Source organism: Staurois parvus, unplaced genomic scaffold, assembly GCF_062004578.1.
Source record: "Staurois parvus isolate SC_StPar_1 unplaced genomic scaffold, SC_StPar_1.0 ptg000468l, whole genome shotgun sequence".
NCBI classification, from domain to species: domain Eukaryota; kingdom Metazoa; phylum Chordata; class Amphibia; order Anura; family Ranidae; genus Staurois; species Staurois parvus.
This window is the reverse complement of record NW_028318264.1, coordinates 3,000,448-3,018,331: the sequence shown is the minus strand read 5'-3', so window position 1 is coordinate 3,018,331 and position 17,884 is coordinate 3,000,448. Positions and strand designations below refer to the sequence as shown.

The 17,884-nt window shown below is 40.9% G+C and overlaps 1 protein-coding gene across 5 annotated transcripts in view; it reads left to right on the top strand.

The window, feature by feature from the left end:
• LOC149452722 (poly(rC)-binding protein 3-like) overlaps positions 1 to 17,884 on the top strand; it is a 1,138,846-nt gene that overhangs the window by 733,781 nt on the left and 387,181 nt on the right. For all 5 annotated transcript variants that reach the window (XM_089689053.1, XM_089689056.1, XM_089689055.1 and 2 more), the window contains one exon: positions 5,703 to 5,742. The gene's annotated coding sequence lies outside the window, so the exon portion shown is untranslated. The remainder of the gene's footprint in view (positions 1 to 5,702; positions 5,743 to 17,884) is intronic.

Sequence of the window (17,884 nt, the reverse complement as noted above, 5' to 3'; positions counted from 1 at the left end):
GGCACAGGTCAAAAGAAATAAACACACCAAGCATTCAAATTATTTTATGCATTTTGTAAGAAAATATATTTTTACAGACTCTTGTAATCTACTTTGCTGGTTTTTCAAACTATTTTAAATTACACTCTAGGAAAAATGCTGTAATTTTTAGCTTGAAGTTAAAAGTATCCTTTCCAATTTTTACAAAATGACATTTAAAATAATGTTGTTAATTGGCACCAAAAATAACAATAACACCAAGTTTATATCAGCAGCAATTTGATCAGTCGTCTAACTTGATCATTATGTCAGCACTGTCATGATCAAGAAGGAATTCTGTTTCAGTGTATGCTCATCTGCAGTTTTCATTCGTTGATTTGCTCCATTCATCAGACATGCATTATATCACTTGAATAAATGCCATTTTCCAAAGACAGATTTTTTTTCCGGTTACTGAAAATGCTTCTCTTTGCTGTAATGCTGACTACTACAATTTAGAATAAATCTAGGGACAGATGTACAGCACTGTTATACAGACAAGCTAATTGTTTTACTAATGCAGATCCCACAAATGAATTACAATACTTTGAAGACAGGTTGATTTTAGCATGTATGTGATTTTATGTCTGTAACAATTCAACTTTACATTTATAAAAAGTGGTTACATTTGCTCAGGCTAAAGTTTCTGATGCTAGGATTTTAGAGCTGGTATATTTGGTGTAAGAAAGTTAGACATTGGCATGGAAGATAGGGTAGAGCACTACTCTCTGGGTCAGTACCACCAAAATCTAATGTACCATACATTTATGTAGCATACACTAAATATACAGATAGATAGACAGACAGACAGACGGACAGATAGATAGATAGATAGATAGATAGATAGATAGATAGATAGATAGATCAGTCTCCTTTGTTTTCAAGAGACCACTCTACCAGTAGGAGTGGACTCATTTTTTTAGGCTTAACCATATATTTATTCTCCAGCCACTCCATTTACTAGTCTAAAATTATCTTTGGTAAATTTTCTTGTTGCACAATATGAGCATAATAAAAGTAGACATGTCATGTAATTTCATTTTGTTTTGGATGCATTTGTTCATTAAAGGATTTCGTCATATTCCTTATGTTGAACCAATTCATTTTAGGAATTCCTTTAATATTTTTGCCATTCGTTTCATATATTTTCTGGTCCGGGTGAATTCAACAAATTTTGCAGTTTTTCCAGAATATTGCTACATATTTGTTATATTATTAAATTGGCTGGATTTGATATTTTTTGCGCTATTCAAACCCACCAAGAGAAATGGCATGAGCTGGTTGGGCAATGTCGAATGGCGTCATGTGCATCCAAATTGATGGATGTAACAAATTTTTGGATCCATTCGTTATCCGAATTCGGAAACTAATTAAAAAATGTAATTAATTTTCCCATGGGCCTGTACTACTATCACATCATGAACTAAACAAATAAAAGAAATGCATTTGTTAATTTTGTTACAACTTTTATCGGATTTGTTTACATTCATTACTATGCCTATTTGCAGATTTGTGTACATTCGAATCTCTAAAAATGAAATTTTGTACAAAAAAAAATCCTAATAAAATGAAATGCTCACAACTTGATAAAAAAGACAACAGTATGGGGGAGAATTACATGGTCTCTTCATATACAACAATAGAACATAGTGTTTTTTGATGGACAGTATATATTGAAGCTTTATCCAAGTGATGGTCAATCCAATTTTAACCACTTAGCAGTTACTTGGACTCTGGAGGTGGGATCTCAGCACTTACAATTACTGACAAGAGAAGCAGACAAGATTTTAAGAGAGTCACGTTCACCTTTTTATAGTTAATGTTTATAATTAGAGATGAGCGAATTATTCAAAAATTCGATTCGGCTGATTCGCCGAATTTCAGGAAGAAATTCGATTCGATGTGAATTAATTCGCTACGAAGTTAACTTATAAAAAGGGTTTCTAGGCTTCAGAGAGCCTTTAAATTAGTGCAGAACACTGTACCTTTAATTTAAATGCCCTTGGAGATGAGGAAGGAGAAGGAGAAGGATGAGAAGGAGAAGGATGAGAAGAAGGAGAAGGATGAGAAGAAGGAGAAGGAGAAGGATGAGAAGAAGGATGAGAAGAAGGAGAAGGATGAGAAGAAGAAGGATGAGAAGAAGGAGAAGGATGAGAAGAAGGAGAAGGAGAAGGATGAGAAGAAGGAGAAGGATGAGAAGAAGGATGAGAAGAAGGAGAAGGATGAGAAGAAGGACAGTTCTGTGACAGTTTCTGTCTATTTCTGACAGTTCTGTGACATTCACTCCATACAGCGGTTTCAACCGCTGTATGGAGTGAATGTCACAAAACTGTCAGAAATAGCCTATTTCTGACAGTTCTGGGACATTCACTCCATACAGCGGTTGAAACATTGTATCTATTTGTTTCCATAAATGGATCCATTTATGGAAACAAATAGATACAATGTTTCAACCGCTGTATGGAAGGAATGTCCCAGAACTGTCAGAAATAGTCTATTTCTGACAGTTTTGGGACATTCCCTCCATACAGCGGTTTCCGGCAAAAAGTGTATGTGCAGAGTTCCTCTATTCTGCAGATACACTTAGAGGAGCTCTGCAGATACACTTAGAGGAGCTCTGCACATACACTTTTTGCCGGCTTGGAATTATTCTTATTTTCATCCTACTTCTTCTTCTTCTTCTTCATCCTCATCCTCTTCTTCTTCTGAGGATGAGGATGAGGATGAAGAAGAAGAAGAAGAAGTAGGATGAAAATAAGATTAATTCCAAGCTGGCAAAAAGTGTATGTGCAGAGCTCCTCTAAGTGTATCTGCAGAGCTCCTCTAAGTGTATCTGCAGAATAGAGGAACTCTGCAGATACACTTTTTGCCGGCTTGGAATTATTCTTATTTTCATCCTACTTCTTCTTCTTCTTCTTCATCCTCATCCTCAGAAGAAGAGGATGAGGATGAGGATGAAGAAGAAGTAGTAGGATGAAAATAAGAATAATTCCAAGCCGGCAAAAAGTGTATGTGCAGAGTTCCTCTATTTCTGACAGTTCTCTGACAGCTTCTTCACATGTACAGCGGTTGAAACATCTGTATCCTAAATGGAAACTAATAGATACAATGTTTCAACCGCTAAACATGTGTTCCTTCTGTCAGAGAACTGTCAGAAATAGCGGAGCTCACTGCAGGGACACTTTTGCCGGCTGATCGGGAAATATTCGATTCGCGCACCCGAAGTAGGCAAAATTTCGGATTCGACGCGAATCGAATTTTTCCTGAAATTCGTATCGAATTCCGGTTCGCCTGGTTCGATTCGCTCATCTCTATTTATAATTTACCAGGGCAGCATCCATATATCCCTATGGTAGCAGTCCAAGTGAAATTTCAAAGTGGCAAAGTGCAAAGACTCCCTTCTGGAGCAACAAAGAGATACAATAATAGATGCAGACAGGGCGACTTGGGTGTGAGCTCACAAGGGTGCCCCCATAGAAAGCAGCTTTTCATGGGTGCACTTGCCACAGAAGTAGAGCCTGGAATACCAGCGGGGGACCCCAGAAGAGGAGGTTCGGGGCTTGTCTGTGCAAACCATTGCAAAGAACAGGTAAGTATACCATGTTTTTTTTTTGTTTTTTAATGATGGCTTAATGTTACTTTTAAGCTACATTCCAGTCAATACTGCTAACAATGCTTTGAAATACATACAAAGAACAGAACCCATCCGTTCATTTTTTTTTTGTCTAGGCATTGTTGTACCAATCCATTCTATTTGCTTTTGTTAGCAGTCTGGGTAATCTGGGAACTCTTATTTGGAGGTATTCCCAAAAACACTCACTTTAGGCTCAATGCTGTCTTTCATATTGGATATAGTGCATATATATATTGGTGCTAAACTCAGTGGACATACTTCATGCAGTTATTTCATTTTAGTTACTTCCTTGAACATCTGAATTTTTTCCCATTCTTAGTAATAAAGAGAAAACCAGGTTAGTGCACTGAGCTCCCTGAGGAAACACTGAGAAATGTTCTATGTAGAATAAAGTCAAATGAAGTGCTTTAACATGAACATATACAATACTTTACAGATCCAAAGATGGCAAAGTGAATATAGAGCTTAGCAAGTATTTGAACTGAAGAAACTGTTAACATGAAATAAAAGTCTGTACTGAGGAACATCTAGGCTATCAGGCTGTCATACTTAGTCATTACCATAAATATTTTCTAAACCTCTGAAATGAAGTTGGTCTGACCTCACTTGCTGCAATGTTGTTCTGGGTTACCTGAATTTTGGTGTTCTTTGTGTATTTCTTCTAAATCTGGGCAACAATCCAGCCTGAAACAACTCTTGCACTTTGCCTCTGTTCAATAACTTCCTGTAATAAAGACCATTCACTACTGCTCTCTCTCTCTCTGTGCAGAGCGACTGGTTTTGTATCCACCCCTCTGGTAGCTTTCTGCAAGTAGTATGTAGAGAGTGGACCTAATGGTTTCCACCCACAGCTCTGTTTTCTGCACAAGCTATATGCTGCTGTTAAACAGTATTATCAGGTTTAATATTATGACAAAAAAGGTGCATTCCCTGTATATTATGAACAAATGTGAAAAAATGTAAATGACACTTGCAACAAATAATAACATAAAAAGGTAGGCTTTTAACACAAGAAAGTTTTTGTTATATATACAACCAAGTATGAAATCTATATAAACAAATGTCCACAAATCAATTAAACAGTCCCCACACCAGGGGCGGACTGATCATTCGGGGACTCGGGCACTGCCCGAGGGCCCGGGGTCAGTAGGGGGCCCCATGAGATGTCCCTGGTACCTTTCATAGGCTTTTTTGTGTGTGGTTTGAGTGTGGGCGAGGACACAGGGGCCCCATGATCCCCTATTGCCTGGGGGCCCCATGAGTTGTCAGTCCACCCCTGCCCCACACCATGTGGAATAAATATTGCAGTTGTTCTATCCTTGATTCTTCAGACAGCAGCGATCACCATCACCACAATAAAAACACCACACTCACCAAAAGACGATGACTTCTATATTAATAAAGATCAGAAAGTGCTGTTTATTATGCCTGAGGATATCTGCCAAAATTACGCCAATAATCTTCCATAATCACTTTACCTCTCCTTCATTCGTCTCCCCAGGGATGGTCACAGACAACCATCAAGCATGGCAAAAAGGTTTTTACAGTGTATTATTTTTATTATTATTATTGTTTATTTAAACTAGCAGATAAAAACAAAAGTTTAGTTTGCACTCACATGGAATAGTGCTCAGACTCGGCACTAATGTATACAGCCTAGTTCAGGTGCTAATAGCGTCGCTCCACTATGTCGGAGCTGGCATGCATTTCACATGCATTTTTTCAGGTTGGACGTGACATTAAATTGGAACCAGAAGTGCGGAGATCGCACTGTGGGTTCCTGAAGACGCTGGATAACAAAACTAGCCAAGGCTCCACGATTGCTGCACTTCTGGTTGTATATTTAACAAAACATTTTTGAGTTAAGCACCTAGCTTTTTATGTTATTGCAGTATTATCAGGGTTTGCAAAATATATTTGGTACTCAAAAACGTGTTTTATGTCTTTTGTGGACTATATTATTTGAAAATATTTGTGACACAAGTTCAGATTAAAGTCATTCCTCATTTTGGCTCTTTTAATAGTAACATGTTGTTTTTTTATTTAACAGTCAAAAGTGTTGCTGAAGACAAGACATTGCAAAAACAGAGGTGAGTAAAGTATTTTGTTTTTACAAAGTCAAATTGACATATGACCTATAGTGGCTCAAACGAATTGCATGTACAGTAGTCTGAAGAATTGGTCAGTTCAAAACTGAAGAATTGTTTTTAATTTTTTGAATATTTCTACTTTGTGGTCTTGTGTTACATATCGCTATCAGTTATTGCCCAGTAGAAAATGCAGTAATGTTTTTATCAGAGCCCTTCTAACAAATGTAATTTAGCATTATCCCATGGGATGTCTGTGAAGTGCCATTTACCTCCAAAAGGCAGATTTGGAAGACCATTGTCATTACAAAAGAGATTTGACTTTTTACATGTAAATATGCATTGGTATGTGACTGTCAGAGATTCATACTATATGCCTTGTTTGCACATTGATGAAAAGACAATATGTAGTCTCATTGGTGGCTTGAAGTTTTAGTAAAGCCTTTGCCTTCTCTTTTACAGCTTAGAGTGTTGCCAACGTGGTGTAAACAAAAGTTTTAAAATAAGCAATTTTGTGTAACATTCAACCATACTAACAACTTAGGAAACAAATGCTGTGATTTCAAACTAAAAATAATTTGCACATAAAACCCTCAACAGACAGGACAACACTTGGGATTAAGTACATGGTGACAGAACTAAGCACTGTGACAAAAAAATGACATATAGTAACTTTGCCAAAAATCTTCTTACCCTATTTGCTCCCGAGCAGCCCTGGGGTGCTTGGCATCTGTTGGCATTCCTTCATTATTGTCACCCATTGATGGCCTCACCTTGATCCCAATAGAATAATGAGAAGTATGCGCAAGCATTAGTGTAGCATTCTGACCACGCCAAGTGCGGTAGCACATCCATGCTGGTTTGGTTAGTTTGCATCCCTCAGTTTGCTGATCTGAACTATAGGACTGACCGGAGCTACTCTAATAAACACATATAAGCAACTTTAATGTCTGTAGGTCCTGTTTTTGCTACAGAAATTCTCAAGCTTGTTCTCAATCTTCCCTAATCTCACTGAGAGATAAAGTGATGCGCATGCTCTATTTCCTCTTGTGAGTCACAGTACGTGCATTGAAATCTGCTGCATTGTTTGAGTTGTTTCTCCGTCTGTCATTATCAGGTAGATATCTGTCCACCTATGGCCAGTGAATAAAGCCAACAAAGCATGAAAAATGTCTCACTGCTCATATACATTTATTAAGAGAAGTACAAAGAGTACATATGTTATTACATATAACATCATTTAGCATTTACTTTGTTAAAAAGAGTAAAGTCACTAGAAGAAGTAGAAGTAGTTATATCATTCCAATGGTGTGATACAATCAAGACGTCTAAGATAACCAGGTATATACTGAGGCCTATTGCTTCACCAGTTTCAGTGTCATAAAGATATAAGGGTAACGATATGGTATATCTGTGTTAAACCAATAATCTCTCTTCTACGGTAGGTAAACTATTGAACATGGGCAGAGCACACTTTAACCATGGGTATCCGAGTCTCTCGAAGCACCCTATTTAGCTAGAGTCCAAGCCCTGGGGCCTCAGACCCACGTCTGTTGAGTGCTCATCAAGACAATTTTCCAAAAATACTGATGGCATGGCCTAAGATAAGTAAAAGGTAAGAAGGGAGAGGAAAGGAAGAAAGAAGTAGATAGGGAAATGCAACCCATCCGATCCAGATAGGTACCCTCTCAGGTGTTTCAAGTGGCACTAAATATCCATGACAGTTTGGCCTTAAGCTGTTCACACAAAATTGTAGAGGACTTCCAAGATCTGGCAATAGAGATTCTTCCCATTACAAAGATAAATGTTATTAGTCTCCTTGTGTGTCCCAGCGTCCCATACACTGAGCATCCCAGTAGTGCTAGATGTGGGGATTTTGTGAGGTTTACTTGGGTCATATACATTTTTAATCTGACAATCACCATTTTTAACCAGGGTGTACATGGTTATTGGGGATATAATTTTATGTGCATGCTCTTAAAGCTAACTCCAAGAATAGGAAAAAATGTAGCATTGCATTACATTGCACTTTCACTGCAAGGGTTTACAGGTGGTTCCATGGCATCATCACATATAATACAGGGCTGTTAATCTTGTATTGTATGTTGAAGGGGCAGGCAGGTAGTTGAAGGAGAGAGCATCTTAGAGACAAGAAACTGCTGAAGCATGGGTACGGTTGGTATTTACTCCTTAATCCGGCACACCTAGACATAATGAGGTTGATTTATTAAAATTAAAATTGGATACCATGCAACGCTGCACCAGATTTTGCACTTTCCAGTTTTAATAAATCATAAGGGTTCATGTACACTGCAGCTGATAAACTCACGTTCAGGAGCTTTTCTGCATTTTTTTCAGCAACCCCTGAACTCTCCCTAATGGTTTGCTATGTGTCCATGCACACATCGTCGTTTACAGTCGTATACAGGCAGTTGAGTTTACAGTCATTTTTTTTAACGCAGCAAACTTGCATTAAGGAGTAGATTTTATCAGCGTTTCAAATGCCACACGCTTGAAAATCCGGCTAACTGCATTTATAAGCGTTTGTGTTTAGAAGCCTTTTTTGACAGGTCCATATCCAGGGCACAATTCGCTAAGAGGTATGCTACCGCATCCGAGTATGCAGTAGGATACCACATAGCATTTGTTTTTTAAAACCCATTCGAATCCACTAAAAAAGGCTACTAAAATACTGCATGATTTTATCAAGCCATTTAGTAGTGAAAACCATGCATCATGTTCCCAGTGACAGCTGGATAAAAGAAAGAATTGCCGGCAAGTAAAAAATAATTTTAAAAAACATCATGGGGTCCCCCCTCCCATTCATACCAACCCCTTCGGGTCTGATATGGATTTTGAGGGGAAGCCCCACACGAAAAAAAAAAATGGCTCCCCCCAAAATCCGTACCAGACCCTTATCCGAGCATGCAGCCTGGCAGGTCAGGAAAGGGGGGGGCCAGCGAGCGCAAGCACCCCTCCAATCCATACCAGGCCACATGCCCTCAACATGGGGGGTGCATGTTGATGGGGACAAGGGCCTATTCCCCACAACCCAGGCTGGTGGTTGTGGAGGTCTGTGGGCGGGGGGCTTATCGGAATCTGGAAGCCCCCTTTAGGAAGGGGACCCCCAGACCCTGCCCCCCCCCCACGTGAATGAGTATGGGGTACATGGTACTGCTACCTATTCACAAAAAAAAAAGCTGTAGTGTGGAAAAAAGACAGGAGACATTCTCTGACAAGTCCTTTAATAAAAGAATATCAAGAATGTCAAGTGGATCCAACGTCAATCACGATGTCACGATGCTCCAAAGAAAAAAAACGCTCTGCCATCGTCGCTGGCCCCCGGCCGTCTGCTCAGAAGCTGGTTTGACAGTACTTAAATATGTAAGGGGTGGGGCATCACGTATGTGACCCCGCCCCCATGTGACATCAGTGACCAGCATGCACCGGTCGATGATGTCACACGGGGGCAGGGTCACAAGGGTGATGTCACCAGGTGGCCCCACCCCTTACATATTTAAGAACTGGCAAAGCAGTTTCTGAGCAGGCGGCCGGGGGCCAGCGACGGTGGCGGAGCCTTTTTTTTTTCGGAGCAGCGACGGTGGCGGCGGACATTGTGACATCGTGATTGATGTTGGATCTAATTTAGGGGACATTCTTTTATTAAAGGACTTGTCAAAGAATGACTCCTGTCTTTTTTCCACACTACAGCTTTTTTTTGTGAATGGGTAGCGGTACCATGTACCCCATACCCTTTCATGTGGGGGCAGGCTGGGATCTGGGGGCCCCCTTGCTAAAGGGGGCTTCCAGATTCCGATAAGCCCCCCACCCACAGACCCCCACTACCACCGGCCAGGGTTGTGGGGAAGAGGCCCTTGTCCCCATCAACATGGGGACAGGGTGCTTTTTTTAACCTACGTTTTTTTAACCTACGTTTTCCTAAGCTCTGCGTACATGAGCCCTAATGAGTGTTGAAATCCTCTGCAGTGTGTGAGTGTGTGTGTGGGGGGGGTGGTCTCATTGCAAGAATACATTTTTTTCTACTTCCTGGAGTTGGGATTATAAAGGATCTATGCTAATACAATTCTAACATTGTTTGACCTTTACTAGAATACAAAATCACTTTTTTTTTTTAAAAGGCACTTTCAAGCACTTGTTTAAATTACAATTCCAAAACATAATAATATACTTGATTTAGTAAAACTAAAGTTGCAAATGGGTAGCAAACCATAAAATACATCTCAGTTTTGGTGTAAGCTGTCATAGCCTAGAGCACTGTGTATTATCACTGTATGTTACTGTAGCATAAAACTCCTAAAACATTATGTAACATGTTGCTTGGTCTATTACCCTGCAATCTTGAAGGTCACTGCTTTCTCTGTCAACCTATGATATATGATTTCTATCCTGCTCACTTCTCTGTTCTGACATTCCTTTTGCTATTTGTAACAATTTGGAGACAATGTGGCTTGTATATATTTATTCAGTAATAATTAAAAATGTTGGTACAGTGACTCTAAAGCACAATATATTTCCCAATAATCTTCTGTAAAATAGATCTCTAAATTTTGAATTTTACATTGTGGATTTTCTAAAGACTGACAAATGGCTGAGCTCTTACACACTACTGTTCATAAATTCACTTGGTGCCTCAGCAATGAGCCTAAAGAATCAGGCTCCTTCATGCCTCCGTGGATTTACTTGCACAGTAAGAACTCACAATTCATATCTTGGGGGATGAATCAAGAGGTCAGATTCTACATTGTAGTGAACAGCCTTTCTCAATAAGAAAATACACAGCAAGATTGACAGCACTATAATTTTAGGCCACTCTCATTCATCACAAGTGATAGAGCTTCATTACTGTCGTGTTTCAGTTCAAAGGCTCGCTCTAAGTTATCTGAAGTTTTAGACATACCTTTCTTCCCTTTGGAGATGGCAAATAGAATTGAGTGTAAAGACAAAACTGAAACAATATCTCAATATGTCATGTACCAGAGTTGAAAGGTATTGATTTAGGGGAAAAAAAAAATGAAATTGCCTTTTTTTCCTAAAGTAGACCAAGCATCTGTGAGAGTGCCTTGTGGGAATCTCATAATAATTGACACAGGGAATATTCACTAAATGAAAAACCGATGCAGGAACAATACCAATAATATGAAATGTACATAGATCTACTGACTGCTGGCAAACAACAGCAAATTGGACATTAGGGGATATGTGTAAAACAAATAGATGCCAGATTAGCAGAAGCAAACGTTGGTATCTACCCTTATCTCTATGAATTCTGGTATGGCCATGTGCATGTACTAGGTTTTAAACTAGACAGACAGGAGATAGTAGGATGCATCGAGTTTCCCAATCAACCAGGTAGATGAATTAAGGACCGAGTACAGTTCATTTTCAGGGAGCACACCTTTTGAGGGTTTATGTGAAAGTGTTGTTAAATGCATTTAAAATAATATATGAGCAAGCTTGTAAAAATGTTATAGTACAAAACATAGAGATTTGTATGTTAGCCACAAAGGTGAGCTCTCAGTAATCCAGGTCACCTACTCTGTCTCATATTGTTTTCAGTCATCCAAGCCATAGTCTTGTATTTTGAAAAGGAGTGAGGATGAGCTTCAGGTTCGGACTAAAGTAGAATTCAGTCCAAACTTTGCCTGTTTGGCATTCAACCAATAGGCGAAATAAATAGGGTGTTCACCTTCCCACCCACCATGCTCAACCTCCAGTTGCAGCAAGAAGTGATATATTTGGCAGCAGTATTAGTACTTCCTCACAAACAATTATGCATTCCCACCTATCTATACAGCTCCCCCCCCCTCACACACACAAAGGTCCCCTATAATTTATACCAGACCCTTAACCACTAGCCTACAGGGCACTTATACCCCCTTCCTGCCCAAGCCAATTTTCAGCTTTGGTGCTGTCACATTTGAATGACAAATGCCAACCCATATGAAATTTTTGTCATTTTTTTTAGACAGATAGAGCTTTCTTTTGGTGGTATTTAATCACCTCTGGGTTTTTTATTTTTTGCTAAACAAACCAAAAACAACTGAAAATTTTGGAAAAAAGTTTTTTCTTAGTTTTTGTTTTAAAATTTTGTAATGTGCTAATGATGTGCTAATGATGCTGCAGTGATGGGCCCTGATAGGTGGCACTGATGGGCACTGATAGGTGGCACTGATGGGCACTGATGAGGGGGCACTGGTAGGTGGCACTGATGGGCACTGAAAGGCAGCACTCATATATGGTACTGGTAGGCAGCACTGATAGGTGGCACTGATAGGCAGCACTGACTGGCACTGATAGGTGGCACTGACTGGCACTGTTAGGTGGCACTGATAGGCAGCACCGATGGGCACTGATAGGTGGCACTGACGCGCAATGATAGGCGAAACTGACTGGCACTGATAGGTGGCACTGACTGGCACTGATAGGTGGCACTGATTAGCAGCACTGATAGGTGGCACTGACTGGCACTGGTAGGTGACACTAAAAGGCAGCTCAGATGGGCACTGATATGTGGCATTGATGTGCACTGGTAGGCACTGATATGTGGCATTGATGTGGCACTAATGGGCACTGGCAGGTGGCACTGATGAGCACTGACAGCTGTCATTGATGGACCCTGATAGGTGGCACTGATGGGGCTACGCTGATCATCAGGGCACCACTGATCATCAGTGCCCTGATGATCAGTGTAGATGTCCCCTCTGAGGAATTCTGATTACTGGCTCTCCTCTGTCAGTGTGACAGCTCGTGAGGAGAGAAATGCAGATAACCTGCATTTCCCTATTTACATGCGATCAGCTGTGATTGGACATAGTTGATCACATGACCGAGCCAAAATCTTTGGCTCTTTCCGTTGATCGGTGATCCGCTGTGTCCGAGGGACACAGCGCACTGCTGATCGCCACACGCTCCCGGAGCCGCGGATGCGTGGTGAAAATGGGAGGACGTCATATGATGTCCTCCCAGAATAAGAGAACTGCCTTGCGGGAGGCGGTTAAAGGGCATAGAAGGCCCCATGCAGATTTTTTGCAAAGAAAACCGAGCTAGCTGGGAAATGTCATTTACCAGTAATTTTATTTATTTTTTTTATCATTGTAAATGTCACTTTTGTTTCACAAAGAATGTATTGAGTTTTCCAAGAAAGTACAAGAAAATTCTAGAGGAAGCAACAGCACAGTAAAATGGTGCATAAAGAGAATCAAAAGGAGGCTTACGATATGAGATTTATGGAGCAGGGCCCTTGAACCCCTCGTGTATCGCACTGTATTGTTATTGTACTGTCTCATGTATTGTCCCCCATTGTAATGTACAGCGCTGAGCAAACTGTTGGCGCTTTATAAATACTGTAAAATAATAATAATAATTTACAGTATTATAACAAAAGACACCAAAAAAAATTAGCTATATAATACAGCAAAGTAGCTTGGATGGTAAACCATTCAAAGGTCGGGTATAATATACAGACCAAAGGGGGGTTGCTCTCTGCTGGAAATGGTGAGTGCCTCAATGGGTAGAAAAAGGGAAAATTCTCCAGCTATTGAATAGCACCAGAGCAAGAGAGAAGAGTAGGAAAGAAGGTGAAGTAGATACAGCCTACATCTGTGCGGAGGGCTGAGAAAGAACACTTGCCTGGGGGAGAAGGAAGGGAGAGAAAAAGGGGGAGGTAGAGGGCAATGAGGGTGCCTCGTGGTCCAACTAGTGGTCTAGCAGGGAAAATTCACACAGAAAACAGGTGCGGTCTAAGTTCACCTGAGCTTTATACTCAACCCAAGGATTCCAAACTTTGAGGTACTTAGCGTGTGTGTCATCCTGAATGGAAGTGAGCTCCTCAGCAGTACAATAGTTCACATGAGTCACTGTTTAACTTTAGGAAAAATAAGGGAACGGTTGTCTCCATGCTCAGGCAAGCATTTATCAAGCAGCCAGAAACACTAAGCTCTGGTTCACACTGAATGCCACTTTAAAATCGCGCTTCAGTGCGATTTCAAAGCTACCGGTCAGTGCAATTTCATGTGCAGCTTTCTGGCATCTGTGCAACTTCATGCACAGATGTCTACGCAAGTCGCACATGAAATCACCAAAAACAGTGCAGGAAGCTTTTACAAATTGGTGTTGCACAGATTTGAACAGTTCCAAAGGTACAAATAGGGTGCCACTTGTCATGTGACTTTAAACTGCATGATAAGTCGCATGGGTGTGAACGGGGGATAAATGTCACTTTTGTACATTGTATACATCATACAGGTACAAGTTTAAGGCATCATCCCATATTTAAAGGAATTGGGCATGTTCAACTATTTGCCAACCGCAGGTAGCCGAATGACGGCTGCACTGCGGCTGGCCAGTTGTGGGAGGCCGTCATATAATGTCTTCCCAGAACTCTCCTGCTTGCCCCAGGGGGCACGCACCCAGTGATCTCCGCGATCGCTGTGTCCTACGGATGTGATGTGGTAAAAGGCCAATCACAGCGCCTTTTACCACTGCAATGACACGCTGATCATCAGGAAATGCAATTGCCGGTTCTCGGCTGTACTTTCCTCACGCTGTCAGAGCATGAGGAAAGTACTGCCGAGAACCTGCAGTTGTCAGAGCAGGGATCGGCACCGATCATCAGCGCATTGATGATCACTGCCCAGCAATGCCACCCACCAGTTCTGCCCACAAGTGCCCAGAAGTGCCGCCCACCTGTGCCCAGCAGTGCCACCTACCTGTGCCCAGAAGTGCCACCCACCTATGCCCACCAGTGCCACCCACATGTGCCCACCAGTGCCACCCACCTGTGCCCAGCAGGGCCCCCACCTGTCCTGTGCCCACCAGTGCCCATCTGTGCAGCCCAGCAGTGCTGCCAGTCAGTGCCACCCAGCAGTGCCGCCAGTCAGTGCCCAGCAGTTGCGCCAGTCAGTGCCGCCTATCAGTGCCGCCTATCAGTATCCATTATCAGTGCCAGCTCACCAGTGCCGCCTATCAGTGCCACCTATCCGTGCCACCTCATTAGTGCTGCCTATCAGTGCCAATCAGTGCTGCCTATCAGTGCCCATCAGTGCTGCCTATCAGTGCCCATCAGTGCCATCTATCAGTGCCCATCAGTGCTGCCTATCAGTGCAGCCTCATCAACGCACATCAGTGAAGGAGAAAAATTACATGTTTGCAAAATTTTCTAATAGAAACAAAGAAACTTTTTTTTTTCAAATTTTTTGCTCTTTTTTTGTTTATAGCGCAAAAAGTAAAACACACAGCGACAAGTAAATACCACCAAAAGAAAGCTCTATTTGTGAGGAAAAAAATGATAAAAATGTTATATGGGTATACTGCTGCATAATCAATCCCCTCATGTTTTCCATTGTATTGTTATTGTACTGTCACATGTTCTGTCCCCCTTTGTAATGTACAGCGCTGAGCGAACCATTGGCGCTTTATAAATACTGTAAAATAATAATAATAATAACCACGTAATTGTCATTCAAAGTGCGACAGCTCTGAAAGCTGAAAATTGGCCTGGTAAGGAAGGGAGGAAGGGAGTATAAGTGCCCGGTAGGCAAGTAGTTAAAGGATAAGTTCACTGTTTTTAGGGTGGAGCATGTAACATATTCCCATAGCCACAGCCATGCCCGCCACCCCCCCCCCCCCCCTCCACCTGACAGATAATACAGGGAGACATTTCCCCACACTATCTTTCAGATTTGAAAATCGCCCCCCACATGGCCGCGTCACTCATTCACAGAGTTCTGTGCATGAATGCCTACAAATCCCAGCAGCCTTAGCAGCTGTCGGCTTGTAGTTTGCAATGAACTACCACTCTGCTGTGGAGTGCCATGGTAGTTCATTGAATCTTCCTGCCAGTATAGCTGCTTTCTTATACATCCCATACAGCAAGCTGATATTCTGACAGGTCTGCAGAAGACCTGCATAGGATCTGCATAGGATCAGCAATCTACTGATCGCTTGTGCAATGCTTTCCAGGCTCCTTTGGACAAAAATAATAAATGCATACTTTTTTTTACCTGCAAAAAAATGTGCATTTATTATTTTTGTCCAAAAGGTGAACTTATCCTTTTAATGTTTCACTTTAAAAAAAATTGTTGCTCCCTGCCAAAATGCTATATTGTATTATTTTATTTTTTTGCATTAGTATATGTTCCCCAAAGCAGTGCACTGCACCCCATGGCAATTGTTTGACAACCTTCTGACTATTAGACTTTAAAATGATCAGAACTGATTTAATATGTAACTCCATTTTGTCAAAAATAAAATATTGCAAATAAAAAAGTAATAATATAACATACACAAGCCATATTGTGATTGAACATTATTAAAATGTACCTGTAATTTTCTGTAAAATGCAATGCCATATGGCAACCTGGGGGGTGTACAGAACACCCCCCAGAAATGTAATATGCAGCTTGTGTGATTAACTCACTAATTTTCCAAGAAGTTTGCAAAGATACAAATCAGGTGTTGGACATCCTAGCATCATCTGCAACAAACATTTCAGTTTTAGTGAGATACTCTGAGGGTTTATATGTCTAAAGGGATTCAGAGCCTCCCACTTTATAACCCTGCAAGTGCAGCAGCTGATCAACAATAAAAAAGTTACTCCAATTCACATTCACTTTGCATATGGACACAGACAAACAAACAGCTATTTCTTCATAGTAAAAAAAGGTAGTAATCGGCAACAAAGTTTGTTAAAATCCCTGCAATGTACATAGATCACCCACAGGGGAGTATTTTTTTTCTCAATGACAGTGGAGTTACTCTTTAAAAATTCAGCTCTTATTGACTTCAGTGGAATTTGAATTAATGTTCAGAACTTCATTAGCTTGGAAAACTTCCTGTGAACGAAACTCGGGTCTATTTGGTACATCCATCACAAGGAGCAGTGCAGCACAGCAATTGTGCAACACTTGTCTGCAGGTACTGTATGTATGTACGTATATATAAAATAAGCACACATAGCTGCTCCACGTACATATATAATTACAATTTATAAGTGATCAGACAAACTTTGACACTCATCTTGCATGCTGAGCCGCTGTTTTCTGCATCCACCTGGGAGCTTCGTACAGGCAGCCATTACAAGCTGTTGTAGATGCAGTGGCTGAACGAATGCAGCTGGACACAGGTCAGGCATCAACAGCAAGGCTCTTTCTTTCCATACATCATACATCAGCATCAGAGGTTGGTCATCAGCTCTGAGGAAAGGGATTTGTCCCCGAAACGCGTCAGCAATTTGACCGCACTAACAGTGAGAACACCTTGCCTGCCGTTGTGGCCATTGTAATTTTTCTATGCTTTTTAGATACATGCTTCGTCTGTGAGTATGTTTTTATTATTTAATTCCTACAATAAATCTTGGATAATGCACTAGGTGTGTGCGCCACCTGTTTTCTCTCTCTCCTAACAGGTGCATGTCAAACTGTTTGTGTTCAGATCCGTGTTCCCGCTTCTGCATATATGTCAAATTTTGACATACAGCATTCCATCTGGCTGTGTCCGTGCAGTCGCTGCATCTGCATCCACTACCATATTGTTAAGATTGCTTACATCAAGATCATTTTAATTTAGATCTTTATCTAAAATAACTTAGAAAAGACTATACACCATCTTTAATGTGCTTAATTTTCTCCCTGATAAACTGGGAATCATGTCTTCATTGCCTGAGGGCGGGCAAGCAGAATGATATCTGCATTGGCAGGAAAATATGTTTCCTGTCTATGTAGTAGTGTCAGGCACAGCAGGGCTAGGTGAGGAGCATGTCAGAAAGGCTGTATGTAGGAATACAGGTATGTGGTGTGTCAGCAAGGTGTCCTGTAACTCTGATCAACAAAAGAGATACAAACTGACCAAACCAGCATGGATCTGCTTCCATTCTTGGCATGGTCAGAGTGCTACAGGCAGAGATGGGAACTGGCAGGAGGACCAAGTATTTTACAGCAATGGAATACATAGAAACATTACATGCTACAGTTTCAAAGAAATATGCATACACAAACAATTATATGGAATATTATTTTGGGGGGTAACATATACTTTGATTTATGAACACACAAAAATGAGTACATGCCATTGGTGCACTAATGTTGCCCCAAGGTTGGCATGATGCCCTGCTTTGTTACCTTAATAG